This window comes from Marmota marmota, unplaced genomic scaffold (assembly GCF_001458135.2).
Source record: "Marmota marmota marmota unplaced genomic scaffold, marMar, whole genome shotgun sequence".
Classification (NCBI taxonomy): Eukaryota; Metazoa; Chordata; class Mammalia; order Rodentia; family Sciuridae; genus Marmota; species Marmota marmota.
This window is the reverse complement of record NW_026000173.1, coordinates 463,458-478,550: the sequence shown is the minus strand read 5'-3', so window position 1 is coordinate 478,550 and position 15,093 is coordinate 463,458. Positions and strand designations below refer to the sequence as shown.

General features: G+C 37.7%; 1 pseudogene; it reads right to left on the bottom strand.

The window, feature by feature from the left end:
- LOC107159897 overlaps positions 1–14,698 on the bottom strand; it is a 71,502-nt pseudogene extending 56,804 nt beyond the window's left edge.
- Positions 14,699–15,093: the final 395 nt, after the last annotated feature.

Here is a 15,093-nt window from a genome sequence, read left to right as displayed (position 1 = left end):
ACTTTTGTGCATGGCGAGAGAAAGGGATTCAGTTTCATTTTGTTGCATATGGATTTCCAGTTTTCCCAGCACCATTTGTTGAAGATGCTATCCTTCCTCCATTGCATGCTATTAGCCCCTTTATCAAATATAAGATAGTTGTAGTTTTGTGGATTGGTTTCTGTGTCCTCTATTCTGTACCATTGGTCCACCCGCCTGTTTTGGTACCAGTACCATGCTGTTTTTGTTACTATTGCTCTGTAGTATAGTTTGAAGTCTGGTATCGCTATACTGCCTGATTCACACTTCCTGCTTAGCATTGTTTTTGCTATTCTGGGTCGTTTATTTTTCCATATGAATTTCATGATTGCTTTCTCTATTTCTACAAGAAATGCCGTTGGGATTTTGATTGGCATTGCATTAAACCTATAGAGAACTTTTGGTAATATCGCCATTTTGATGATGTCAGTTCTGCCTATCCATGAACAGGGTATATTTTTCCATCTTCTAAGATCTTCTTCTATTTCTCTCTTTTGGGTTCTGTAGTTTTCATTGTATAAGTCTTTCACCTCTTTTGTTAGGTTGATTCCCAAGTATTTTATTTTTTTTGAGGATATTGTGAAGCGAGTGGTTGTCCTCATTTCCATTTCAGAGGATTTGTCGCTGATATACAGGAATGCCTTTGATTTATGCATGTTGATTTTATATCCTGCCACTTTGCTGAATTCATTTATTAGCTCTAATAGTTTCTTTGTAGACCCTTTTGGGTCTGCTCGGTATAGAATCATGTCACCTGCAAATAGTGATAATTTAAGTTCTTCTTTTCCTATTTTAATGCCTTTAATTTCTTTCGTCTGTCTAATTGCTCTGGCCAGTGTTTCGAGAAGTATGTTGAACAGAAGTGGTGAGAGAGGGCATCCCTGTCTTGTTCCAGATTTTAGAGGGTATGCCTTCAATTTTTCTCCATTCAGAATGATGCTAGCCTGAGGCTTAGTAAAATCTTTAAAAAGATATAAAGAAGATAGAAATGTTAACTATGCCAATTTGATCATTATGCACTGTGTATATGTATCGAACTATCATGTTATCTGATAGATTTTACAATTAAAATAAGAAAGAAGAAATAAATCACCAAAATTATTTTTAAAATATTTTTATTGGCAAATTTTATTTACATTTCATTCTGTTTTATTACTACCAGTACCTTGCATGATTTGGCAAATTAAAAAAAAGCCTCAGTTCAAGCTGAGTATCTAAAGCCTATGACTTCTTTTGTTTTAGGATTTCCTCACTCAGAATATGGATAAAACTTCTGCTTATTTTGTGGGACTATCAGATTCAGGGGGTCAAGGACACTGGCAATGGGTTGATCAGACCCCTACAACCAAAGTGCCACATGAGTACAGAATTTAGATAAAGGAATCCTGGATCCTGGATCATGCAGGAAGTTTAGAGTGTTCCAGCATCAGTTCTGAAACTAGAACAGCTCACTCTTGTCCTGTTGCACACACAGTTAATCAATTTTATTACCTCATTAAATTATTACAGAACTTTAGGAGGCACACATTATTTTTTCTATTATAGAACTGAGGAAATTGAGTTTGGAGAGTATAGATAGTTCAGCTAAGGTCACCCAATAGTCTTTAGAACCAGGTGGATTCTACTTTGTTTTTAAAAACTCTATTTATTCTCTGTAATAAAATTCATGTTTTTAAAGATCATTATGGATTATTGTGATTTAATATTTCTCACAAAGCAAAAATCCTAAATTTGGATATTATTATAATATCTCACATTTATGTAATCTTTAAAGGCATTAAATACATTAGTATACTTCCACCTTTGATCCTTATATCTTCTTTGTGAAATATATAGTGCTGTTACTATGGTCCAGTTTTTAGATGGGCAAACTGAGAATCTAAGAAATTAAATTATTTGACCTAGAAAACAGGAATAAGTAGAAGATATAGAGATTTAACCAGTTCTTCAGATTTCAAAATCATCCCATTAAAAGAGGAAAAAAAGCCTTTATTGATACATGGGACCATGGTGACTTCTTTTCATCATATAAGAAAGCCCCATTGATTGACAGTCCCCTGGCAATGGGACCTATGTTTAGAGGAGAGCCTATGGGTAACTTTTGGTCAAATGTTAAGTGCGATAAGGTATGAGAAAATATGAGTGATGAGGGCACAATTTTCAAGATAAATGTCAGAGGTGTTCGTGGAGGAGAAACTACATGAGAATTGGGAAGGTTTGGTTGGTCTGGGCATATCTGACCCTGACTTCCACAGAGTTCCACCCCAGCCTCTGGCCCCATAACTGACTCTAACCCCTGTAAAAGCAGTCTTGGAAGAATCACTTCATCCTTTTTTCTCTGTTTCAGATTCTGGCATTCATAGTGGAGAGCATTGTGTTATAGTAAACCATCCTTCTCCGTCATTGCAATGGGGCTGGAATGATACACGTTGCAAAGATGGTCAAGTATCAGTTTGTGAAATGATGAAGATCTACTTATGAGCCACCACTTTTCATGAACGTGTGTTTGGATGTCTGGCTCTATTCTAGAGCTAGCTCATAAGTTCTTCTTTATGAAAGACATTCCATAGACCTTTAGGTATGTTAGTGTTGCATATGGAATTTATCAGTTTATTTCCTACAGAGCACTTAATACAATAATTGTGAGGGACTCCCTCTACTAAGGAACATGAAAGGTCCTGTTCACAACTGACAGTCATACTGTAACCATGAGGGAAAGTAGCCTTCAAATGATAGAAATACCATGGATGGCAGAGTAGAGCCATGGGAAGGACCTGGTTATTTAAGTTCTTTGTGGGTCACTGAATCAACTATTTTCACAGCATAGCCTACTGTAAGATTTTATTATGAAGACTAATAAATTTCTAATTATTGTCCAATTGAGTCCTGATGGATTTAAGAAAATATATTAGTTTTAGTGACTAGATTTTATTGAGCTATCATTTACATAAGTAAAAGGCACACACTTTCTGAGTAGTTTCATGATTTTGTCAAGTGTGTGCAAACCTGTAACCACCATGATTATCTACAATAAAGATTTCTAGCATTGCCCAATGTTTCCTGTCCTAAATGTATGAATGCAGTATTCTGATTCCTGCTTTTCAAATTCCATATAAAACAGATAACAAAGTTTGTTTTTTCTTTTTACTTTCTTTATCTCAGTATGTTTGTGAGATTCTCCTAAGCTTTTTGTATTTTTTCATTGGTTTATTCAATTTTTTATGGAATTGTGTTTCATTGTAACATGATCTTTTTATCTCAGTAAGCTTTGAATTATTTTTATATCTTATCTATTCTGAATAAAGCTTCTTCTTTTACATGGCTTTTTGTGTAACTCTGTATTTTTTTCTTAGACATGTGCTCAGGAATGGAATGTATTCACACCACAGTATTATAGAGAATAGTATTAGTGCCCTAAAATTTCTCACTTTCAGTTACTATCCTTTTCTTCCTGACAACTCCTTGTATTTACTGATTTTTATGCTTTTGTCTTTTACAGATTATCATAAGTTGGATCCTACACAGATTTTTCCAAAGTCCTCTTACTGTTAGTTATGAGCATTTAAGATTCCTCCATTTTATTTTATGGCATGTTGACATTTCTTTTTATTGCAGAAAATATTCTACCACAGTTTACTCATCTATTGAAGGACATATTGCTTGCTTCTAATGTTTGACACTTAGGAATGAAGTTTTTATTTGGCTTCTTTTGTGGATTTTTGTGTGAATATGTTTTCAATTCATTTGTGTTAACACCTAGGAGGACTCTTGTTAACTTGGGTGTTAAGACTTCCATAGTGGCTATCATTTTGCATTTGACCAGCCATGAATCAAAGTGTTCCTATTGTTACATTTTCTGGCCAGCATTTGGAATTGACAGTGTTGTGGATGTTGTCCATTAATATGTGTGCTGTGGTGTCTACTTTTTAAAATGTTTTTCTCCATATCAATTACAATGTAAAATCCTTGAGTGCAGTGACTTTGATTTGTTCACTGTTGAGTCCTCAGACAACATAGTATCTGGCCCCAAGTTGTCACTCAATAAGTATTGATTGAAATAGAAAATGAATGTGTCTGTAGGAGTGGCAAAAAGTTGTTCATCACTGTCTGGGTAAATTTCATACAGGGAGAAATGTTTGAAAATTTATCAAGTTTGGAAATTTAAGACAAAACCTACATTCTAGCTTTTGTCAATAATGAAGTCCGTATGTGATGTCTGTTATATGCATGCATCTATTTGGGTAGGGACAAGGGAAGAGAGGGGTATTATTTATTGGCTCCCTAAAGCCACAATCACAAGTTCCATAAAAAGATGAAATAAGTAGAAATTTTCTGTTTTTTTAATTGATTTTTTTAAAAAAAATAAAGGACAGTGGAATGCATTATAATCCTCATTTCATGTATGTAGCACAGTTTTTCCTATCTCTGGTTGTATATAAAGTATGTTGACACCAATTCATGTCTTCATATTTGTACTTTGGATGATGATGTCTATCACAATCCACCATCAGAAATTTTCGCTTTAAAAATTTAAGTTCAATTTATGTTTAAATGATACATAAATCATTAAATTGTGCATATTATGGGGTACTATGTAATGTTTCAACATGTGTATGCATAGTGTAGTGTTTAAATCAAGTTAAACATATATATCTCCTCAAACATTTATCAGTTCTTCATGTAAAAACAGACAAAATCCTTTTTTTTAATTAAATTTTTTTTTAAATTTGTAGATGGACACAATACCTTTATCTTATTTACCATTATGTGGTAATGAGGATTGAACTTTGTGCCTCACACATGCTAGGCAAGAGCTCTACCATTGAGCCAAAACCTCAGCCATTAAAATTTTTTTTTCTAGCATTTTTTTATTGTTGCATTGTAATCGAGGGCACAGAGTAGTGTCTGCTTTCAAGACTGGAGCTCTGCTGAAGATGTTAGCAGACGGGCAGCCTGACAAGTGAAGATGCTGCTGACTTCCTAGCAGAAACCTGAGAACACTAGATGTATATAATCCCCTATTCAGTATCCCAGATTCATGAGGTAAAGCTGTTTTTATAACAAATCCTCTAAAAATTGTTTTTCAGAAGTAACATTACCTAATCTGTCCTAAAGGAGCATGAGTTAGTGACAGATAATGGGACTTTACTTCATTGTAATGCTAAAATCTCCATGCAGGGAAAAAACTGAAGGCTCATTTCCATAACATGGAAAGTATAAAGGAGCATGTTGTCAGACTTCTTTGTGCAGGAAAGTCCCCACCTACGTTTGTGATGATGTCTTCTCTCAACCAGGTCATGCATTCCCTGCCAAATAAACTGCAGCTTGCTCTGGCAGACAGCAGGGCTTTGGGAGCAATTCCCCATTTGCAAACAAATTTGGCTCCATGTCATTATTCTTGGTGTTATGTTCTGCCTGGATTCTCACCTAGAAGTGGATCCATTAGTTTGGAGGACACAGTCATTGTTCAAGGAAGTGGAAGAATTGTGATGCTGTGTGTAGAGGGGTGTTGTCATAGCCCACCATCCCTAAGCTCTGGGTTCTTGCTGCTTATGGGGAAGGTGCAGAATGCAAAAGTTGGGCAGGTGGCAAGTACAGATCTTCAGTTTCACTGAAGTGCTTCAGGCTGGCCTTGGTGCAGCAACCTCGGGGATGTGCATTCATTTCTTCTGCTCACCTTCTGAACCTAGGCCCAGGGTTTAGTGATGCAGCTGCTGCAGGAACTTGGCCACCTGCAAAATGGTTTCTGTTGAAAGGACAGTACCCTGCAGCAGCATTCCCATACCTCTTCCTGGAGATTAGCCTTTTTCTCCAAGAATAGGGCCAGAACTGAGCTTTGGCGCTCTGGCTCTGCATGGGCTGTTGCTGCCCACAGATCTCTGCATGGAAAGAACCCTCTCAGGGAGGTCAGGTCATTGTCAGGACTGGTCATATTCAAAGGGCACAGGTCCTGGAACCTTCAAAATTAGCAACTGTGTCTGCAAGGTCTTCATTATGCCTCCATGTGTCTTGGTTTGTCTGTTTTTTTTTTTTTTTTTGCTGCAAATGTCAGGACATCTTTCTTTTTTTAATAATTATTTTTTAGTTATAGGTGGACACAATATCTTTATTTTATTTTTATGTGGTGCTGAGGATCGAACCCAGTGCCTCATGCATGCTAGGCAAGCGCTCTACCACTGAGTCACAACCCCAGGCTGGACATCTTTCTTTTAAATGAGTGAATAATAGTTCATTGTGTATATATACCATATTTTCTTCATTCCATCTTTTGGTTAATGGTACCTAGGCTGATACCATGTCTTAGTTATGAATAGTGCATGCAGTCAGTGTAACTGGCTCTTTTGTATGCTGACTTCATTTCGTTTGGATATATAGCCAGGAGTAATGTTGATTGATCCTATGATAGTTCCCCGTGTAACTTTTTGAGGAATCTCCATATTGTTTTTCATAGTGGCCATACCAATTTACATTTCAACCATCAGTATATAAGAGTTTCCTTTTCTCTATGGTCTCACCAGCATTTGTTAATTTTTGTTGTTTTGATAATAGTCATTCTAAATGGGGTGATATTTTATCTCCTTTCAGTTTTGATTTGCATTTCCCTGATGGCTAATGACATTGAGCATTTTAAAATACATTTATTGGTCATTTGCATTTTTCTTTTGAGAAGGTGTATTCAGATCATATACACATTTTTATTTGGATTATTTATTTTTTGTTGTTAAGTGTTCTTTTATTTTCTTCTATAGTTCGGATAATAAGCATCTGTGAGATTAATAGTTGGCAAAAATTTTCTCCCTTTGTGTAGGTCATCTCCTCACTCTGCTGATTTTTCCTTTGCTGTGTAGAAGCTTTTTAGTTTGATATAATCCAAGTGTCAGTGTTGCTTTTGTTTCCCATGCTTTGGGGAAATATCCATCTCTTGGTCCTACCTGGAAAATCATTGCCTGTACCCATGTCTTGGAGAACACCATTAGGGAAGGTTAATTGGGGAGGGGTAAGGAAGTCAAGAGCTCTTTAACTTGCTTGTCCTAAATGGAGCTGAGGAGAATGTTTCCTCTTCCTTCACAGTTAGATGACTTGATCATCGAGTTTATTTCTTCATCTCTAATGGGATCTGGAAATAAATGGCAACATTTTATAACCACTTCCTCCATCTCCCCTTATGATTTATTTTATCTCAAAACAACCATGGGAGAAACTTTTGGGGTTTCTATCTTGTTTTTCAAAGTCTGTTTCATCATGTGCCACAGCTATGACTATCCCATCACTACAAGTGCCCTGCTGAGTTCAAGTCCACTTTTTATGCAGGGCCAGTTATGGAGGTCTGTTTAATTAAATCATTGGCAATTGGTGATGGCACTTGGTTTCCAGTCCTTTTCCCTCCTTGGGTGTAATTGAATACTTCAATTGTTCACTCACATGATTTGTTCCTCTAGCAAACAGCTCCCATTCTGGAACTATCTTGAGGAGCATCAAGAGTCACATAATTGGTATAAGGTCAAGCATGGCTGAAAGGGGCATGTTATGAACAAAAAACTGTCTACTATTATCTTTATTGTTCCAAACCTACTTTGGGAATTTGGGGAGAAAAACCCAAATATTATAAAAATGATGCTTTTATTATCCTATTACTGAGAAAGTTTTAAGGTGTTAGAAACTCTGTGCCAAGAACTGAGGATGAAAATAAATGTATATTTCTTTTTATAACCCAATATTGTGAATTCAATGTCCATATATCCATAATAGATTTCCTCGTATTCAGACTGCTGCTTCCTTAAGAATGTGCATATTTTTTGATGTTAATAAAGAAAAAAAAAGTACATAATCTACATTCTACAACCTGCAATATATTGATGCAGGTTCCCAAAGTCATTGACATGAAGTCTACTTGTGAATTTAAACCATTTCAGACTTCCCTTTACCTGAGGAGGGAGGATTAAAAATTTTTATTGACCTTTGCCCAATATTCGTCTAGACTGATACCTTTATAATAATGACCTCAAGTACTGTAGTCCTGCCAAGAGGAGCAGAATTTTTATTCTCTAAGAAAATGACAAATCTGGCGAAACAAAGATAATGTGTGGGTAGAATTAAAGCACTTTCAGTATGTACTCTACCAGGACCACTAGTCTTAGGAATGTTTTGCTTGTCAACCTGTAAAAGGAACTTTAAAAGACATGTAGCCTCTTATGCAATTTAACATTGAAAATATTTCTTCATATTATAGAAGCAAAGGTTTCAACTTGTGGAACTTCATAAATACTGACCTTTAAAATGGTTACTTCTCTTTTTAAAATATACCTCTCAGTGTCTAGAAACCATAACAAAGTGTTAATCCCCATGATCCATTAAAAGAAGAATAAGTGGAAATTCTGTTATTCTGGTTATCACTAATTTTGTGGGGGATAAAGGCTTTTCCCTTTGGAAAAAATGTGTCTTGTTTAGTAGTTAGATGTTTTATACTCTTTTCCCCCTTGGACTAATATTTATGTCACAATTTTTTATATAATTTTTTTTATTTATATATGACAGCAGAATGTACTACAATTCTTATTACATATATAGAGCACAATTTTTCATATCTCTGGTTGTATACATAGTATATTCAGACCAGTTCCTGTCTTTGTACATGTACTTTGGATAGTAATGATCATCACATTCCACCATTATTCATTACCCCTTGCCCCCTCCCTTCTTATCCAACCCTATGTCACACTTCTTTTATCCACGAAACACATACATACGTACATGTTTAAAAATTTTCTTTCCTCTGGGGTGTTAGGTTTTAAGGTTGTAAAAATTCTTTTGGATTGGCTTATTGTTAAAAGTCTGATCAGTATATAATATTGAATACATCACAAGTTTACTATAAATTTTGATAAAACATTACTAATACAATGAAATTCCATTTGAAATCTTAGCAAGGTGAATGGGGATTTTAAAAACTGTGATCTGATGTATCCATCATCAAATCATATTATTGTTAGCATAACGTAGTTTTCAACATTAATGATATTCCTCATTTTCAACTTGATGACACAAATTAATAAATTTTCATCTCTTAAAGTAGTAGATAGAAATGAAGTGAGGTTTGTTAGAAAGTTATCCAAGTTTTTGAAAAATTTAGTTCTCTATTCATGATCATATAGTAAACTATTATGAAAATTATTTGTAATGGTCTGCCAAATAAGAATTTGATTATGTTATTTTGTTAGCTATTTATTGATGTGATCAAAGTGTCTTATAAGAACAACTAAGTGGAGGAAAAGTTCATTTGGAGGTCATGGTCCCAGAGGTCTAAATTCATGGACTCCAATGCTCTGAGCCTGAGATGAATAGGAACGTTGTGGCAGAAGGGCGTGGTGGAGGGGAGATGCTTAGCTTGGGGAACCTGAGACAAGACATAATCCTCAAGGGCATGCACCAATGACCAACTTCCTTTTGCCACACTCTTATCTGCCTAGTTACCTCCAGCAGTTTTTTCAAGTGATTTGTACATGAATTAATCCGCTGATGGTGTTACATTTCTCATAGCCTGATCTTTGCACCTTTGAGCATTGTTACATCAGCTAACATGAGCACTGGACATTCACTAGATCTGAACAATAATAGACATTCTTTGATATTGTCAATGTAAAGAATAAAAACTGGGATAAGTTGCAAAAGATTTGTTATTTCTCATTCAGTTGTTATTTGTATTTTCAATTTCTCAATATTTATACTACATTTTTCATTTTACATTTTCAAAGTACCATATCAGGTTATTCTCAGAACAGTTTGGGAAAATAAAACAACTATGCCAATATACATTGTTTACATATGTTTTTATTTCCAACAGGTCTGAATACATATTTTTTGTTAACATTTAAGGTAGAAAGTTAGCATAGTCATGTTAAGAAGATTGTACATAATGAACAAATTGTTTCCATCCCAGGGATGTTAAGATGGTTTAACATATGCAAATTAATGAATGTAATTCTCCACAGAAATATGTTTCATGACATCACATAGTCATCTGAATAGATCAGAGAAATCCTTCAAGAGAATTCAGGACCCATTCATGATAAAAGCACTGGAGAAAGTAGAGGTAGAAGGAACTAGACATAGAAGGAATGTTTCTATTGGTGAATTATAACTTTACATAAAAGCAGAATTTCTTTTGATATGTTCATAGGCGAATATAGCATAATTTGGTCTATTTTATCTCCCTGTTCTTCCCCTTTCTCCCCCTTCCTCACTTATCCTTGACTCTCTGCCTTTATTCTAGATCTTCCTTTTATTTTTGTGAGATCTTCCATTCTACTTTTAAAATTCCTTTTTTTCTCTCCAGCTTCCTTATATCAGGCTGCCCCCCAGTTTTACCCATTTACCAGCAAATCAGACAGTTTCCTTCTTTTATGGATGAATATAGGAAGAGCAGAACAGTAGTGGAAAGTGAACAGGGGAAGGGAGGAGGAGAGGGAAATGGGAAGTATTGGGGAATATATTGGAGCAAATTATGTAATGTGCATATCCACAGATGACACAATGAACCCCACTAGTATGCAAAATAAAAATTTAATGAAAGAACTAACAGGCCAGGTGTGGTGGCACACACCTGTAACCTCAGTGACTCAGGAGGCTGAAGCAGGATGGTTACACATTTGAGGCCCTAAGCAAAGTTAGACCCTGTATCAAAATAAAAAAAAAACAGCACTTGTTTGTGTGGGCTCTCTTTGTCCAGTGAGGAGGTCCAAGGAACAGGGTATAGGAGAGTGTGGCTGTCGAGTGGCTAATCAATGCCCTGGAGACCACACAGGAAGCAAGTCTGATTTTATTGTGCAATTACCATGTATATATACTCAGGCGTAGCTAAACAGATTACAGGCAGCCATCAATGCAATTTCTGCTAATTCTCCTTGCAGTGTCCAATGGAGGAGTGGCCATGGAGCAAGCACAGGGACTGCAACACATGGCCTCATGTCCCAGCCTGTGCCTACTGGGTAAGTGGCCTGCTGCTTAGACACCAAGCATGGGGGGAGTGGCCTGCCACTCAGATGCCCTTAAGGTATGCCATGTATGAAATACTCCATACACTCGTCCCCACACTTGCTGTCTTGCCTTTCCTTTTTCTTGCACTTTGCCTTCTGTGATGAGATGAGATAGCACAAAGGCCCTCATCAGATGACAACACCATACCCCTGGACTTCCCATCCTCCAGTTCCATGAGCCAAATAAACTGTTCTTCCTAAATTTCCAGTCTGTGGTATTTCCTTATAGCAGCCAAACCTGAGGTAAGACATTAGGGCAGAGGTGACTTCCCAGACTGTGTTCTTTCTTGTCATGGTGGAAATTTTGAGAAGAGTGCTTTTGATATTCTAACTCTCAAACTTTTTATTTTGGGGAAAATGTGGATGATCATTTCTCTATGTAAATTCCCTCAGTTGCATTTGATGTCTCCCTTCACTGTCGGAATGTGAGCCTGTAATATGTCTCACTTGCACTACTGTATGCAGTCTGCTTTCCCATAGCTCTCTTCTTTTCAATTCAACTTATGTGTTACCAGCACAATAAATTTTCTCTGGTCTGCTCATGTTTCTTTCTTCCTTATTCTTCCCCATATTATTCTTTGCTTGCAGATTGAAGTCCAATGTATTGTCAATCCTCAACTTTCTGGTTTTCCTTTCAGTTGCTATATGTTCCAGTAAACTGAAGTGCCAGTCATTCTTCAAACACCACAAGCATTGAATGCTGGCTAAAATTCCCTCCACCTATATTTTCCCTTTTCACTTGCCTGTCAAAATCTTTCCTATTATATAAGGCTTGTTCAAATACTACTCCAACAAACATCTACCTTTTCTTCCCATCTAAAATGTGTCCTCCATCATTTTGTTTAGAACAATGTTGAAATTCTCTTTCCAAGATTTTTAGCTCTTTGAACACAATAACCATGTTTTTTTATTTTCTTGCATTACTTCCCATACATCTTTCTTGTTGGCAGATATTCACAAAGTACTTGTTGAATTAGTGATATCTGTGCAGAGGGACTATAAGTCATCAATGTTTATCTTCATTCTTTTACATTCTGGTAAAACTCCTTATCTACACTCTGGCTGCTCCTCTATGCTCAGATCCCTTTTGTAATGTATCCTTCCAAAAATATTTTAGTCTTTTTTATAGATTTCTTGTCTGTTTTTCTGGACGTTCTTGAGAAACTCTATGAACTCCTTAGACACCGTTTCAATACTGGTTTGAGGGCTTATGGAAGGACTGGGAGCTTTTGCTTCCTAAATTTCTGACCTTTTTGATCCAACTCTGGAACAAGCACTGAAGAATTTCTTCACTGTGGTTACCTTGTGGAACTTTTCACTGGTTTTCTTTTCTTCAAATTTGGAAAATGCGAGGGAGGGAGCCCCCTGGCTGCTCTGACTTATGCTGGCAAAGGCCTCTTCCTCCTCCTGCTGAATTCCTTCAGCCAGCTCCCAGTCCTTCTGGATCTGCTTCTCCTGGGCTCTGTGGTACTCCTCTCTCCAGCACTGGGAGCAGAAGCCCTGCCGGGCAGGGTTGTCATAATAGCCACAACCCTTCTTGCACTGGTCCAAATGAATTCTTAGGCACTCAGATTTAAGGCTCCTCTTCTTCCTGCTGGGCAGCCCCTGGAGTCAGCACTACAGCTGCAAAGGCTGCTCCAGGAGGTGCCTCCTGGTGATTTGATTTGCATTTTGCTTATCACTAGTGATAACAAAATTTTTTACTATACATGTGGACTATTTGTTTTTTTTATTTATATAATTTATCTTTCTGCCCTAGTTGTTCCTCTTTTTAAAAAACCAGGGCACCAGTAATCCATTTTGAAGATCACTAAGAGATCCTTTAGCTCTATAATTTAAAGGGCTTATGCATAGATTGCATCACAATTCCCAGGTGTATATATATCCTTCTACTGAGAGCCATAGCCGAGTAGGAATGATGCATGGCATTTTTGCCAGTACAGAGTGGTTGAGAGGTGACACCAGCAAGCCATTGAGATAATAATGGGATTCCCGGAGAGTTCCCATTGGTTGGGGAAGTGCCGGAGGAGGGATTTCCAGAGGAGGGATTTCCGGTTGGTGGTTCCTGGAGGAGCTGTGTGGCATTCGGGAGAGTTCCCGGGGAGCGTGTGTGGAGTGTGCTGGTGGAGTTCAGAAATAAAGTTTGTTCCTGCTTCAGTGGCTCATGATTTGTGCCCAGCCAGACTGAGGCATTTGGCAGCCCGTGCAGGGAATGCCTGACTCGGAGGTAAGTGAAATTGCTCGCCCCTAAGGGAAGGCGAGAGAATGGGTGACCATTTCAAAAAACAATGTGTTCATGTTTTGATTTCTTTTTTGTTTCAAGCTGCCTATCCCTAGAACTTTCTCAGGAAAACTGGGAAAAATGGTTGGCTCAAGGTTTGAAGTTGTTTGCCCCTGAGGAAGAGATAGAAATAGACCACAAATGCACATGTCAAGAAAATAGGAAAATTGATACAACGATTTTTTGTTCCATTTTTGTTTCATTCTGTTTCGGTTTTGTTTTGTGTTATCTTGTTGTGTTGCGTTATCTCGGTAGTAGATTAGAAATTAGTAAAAAACAAACTGAAAGAGTGTTAAGTAAATTGTTAGAGGTTCAGACCACGGAGAAAGACATTTTGGATCAAGCAAAAGAGAAGGTCTCTCGAGCTAGTCAGACAGAGGAAGAAAATTTAAAGGGAAAGGGGCTATTAGGGAAAAAGCTACAACAGGAGGCTGCTACTAACACTGTTCTATCACCAGAGGGTGTAATTCAACCAACAGCTCCACCTACGGAGACAGCTGAATGGCCCTCAACCCCCATAGTTGATAGATGGGATCCTGAGACAGGACCTCAAAGATTAGCATGCCCCGTACTTGAGCAGGCATGAGGGCAGCGAATTCACCGTGCTTTAGATTTCAAAACAGTGAAAGTTAAAGTAGGCTGTAACAACCTATGGTCCCCAAGCACCCTTCACTGTAAGCATGGTCGAATCCATTACCAACTTGGACATGACGCCAGCAGACTGGGCTAGTATGTGTAAAGCTGTGCTAAATGGAGGGCAATATTTGTTATGGAAGGTTGCCAATGAGGAATTTTGAACAGAGACGGCTAGGCAAAATGCAGCAGCCAGTTACCCTCAAAGACATTTAGATATGTTGTTAGGAAAAGGACCTTATGAGGGTCAACGGCAACAAATTGAATATGATCCTGCTTTATATTCACAAATTGTTGCAGATGGAGTTAGGGCATGGAAGACTTTACAAGGACATGAAGATTTACAAGGTCAATTATCTAAGGTAATACAAGGAGCTAATGAACCTTACGCTGAATTTGTGATAGGCTTATTCAAACCCTACCAGAGTTTTTGGGGATACAGAGCAAGGAATGCCATTAATTAAACAGCTAGCCTTTGAACAAGCAAACAGATGGTGTAAGGAGGCTATTAGACCATGGAAACATGGAGATTTAAACACATATATCAAATTATGTAGAGACATTAATGAACAAGGGCAAGTCCTGGCAGCTTCAGTACAACAGGTTTTAGATGCCAGGCTGAAAACATGCTACAATTGTGAACAAACAGGACATTTTAAAAGGAATTGCCCCATAGGAGGAGGGCTTAACAAAGCTAGGTATCAAAGGAGTACAATACCAGGTATTTTCCCATGATGCCGTAGAGGGGGACATTGAGCTAATGAATGCTGTTCTCAAACCACCATAGAGGGTACTCCATTATCAAAAAACAAACAAGAACCAGGTGGTTACGCATGATATCCTGGAGAAAGGCATTGGGTCCATTGCCAAAAAATGGACACAGGTGCCCAATGCTCCGGGGCCCATGGCCACAAATATACGGGGCACTGGAGGAACCCACAAACACCATGGAGGAACCCAGCAACACCATCAGGGTAGTGCCCAGGACACATTATGCATCAGATCTCTCATCAGACGAACCAGAGGGAGCGCAGGGTTGGACATCTGCGCCTCTGCCAGAGCAGTACTAACTCCAGAGATGGGAGTTCAAATCATTCCCACAGGAGTAAAAGGACCTCTTCCCAAAGG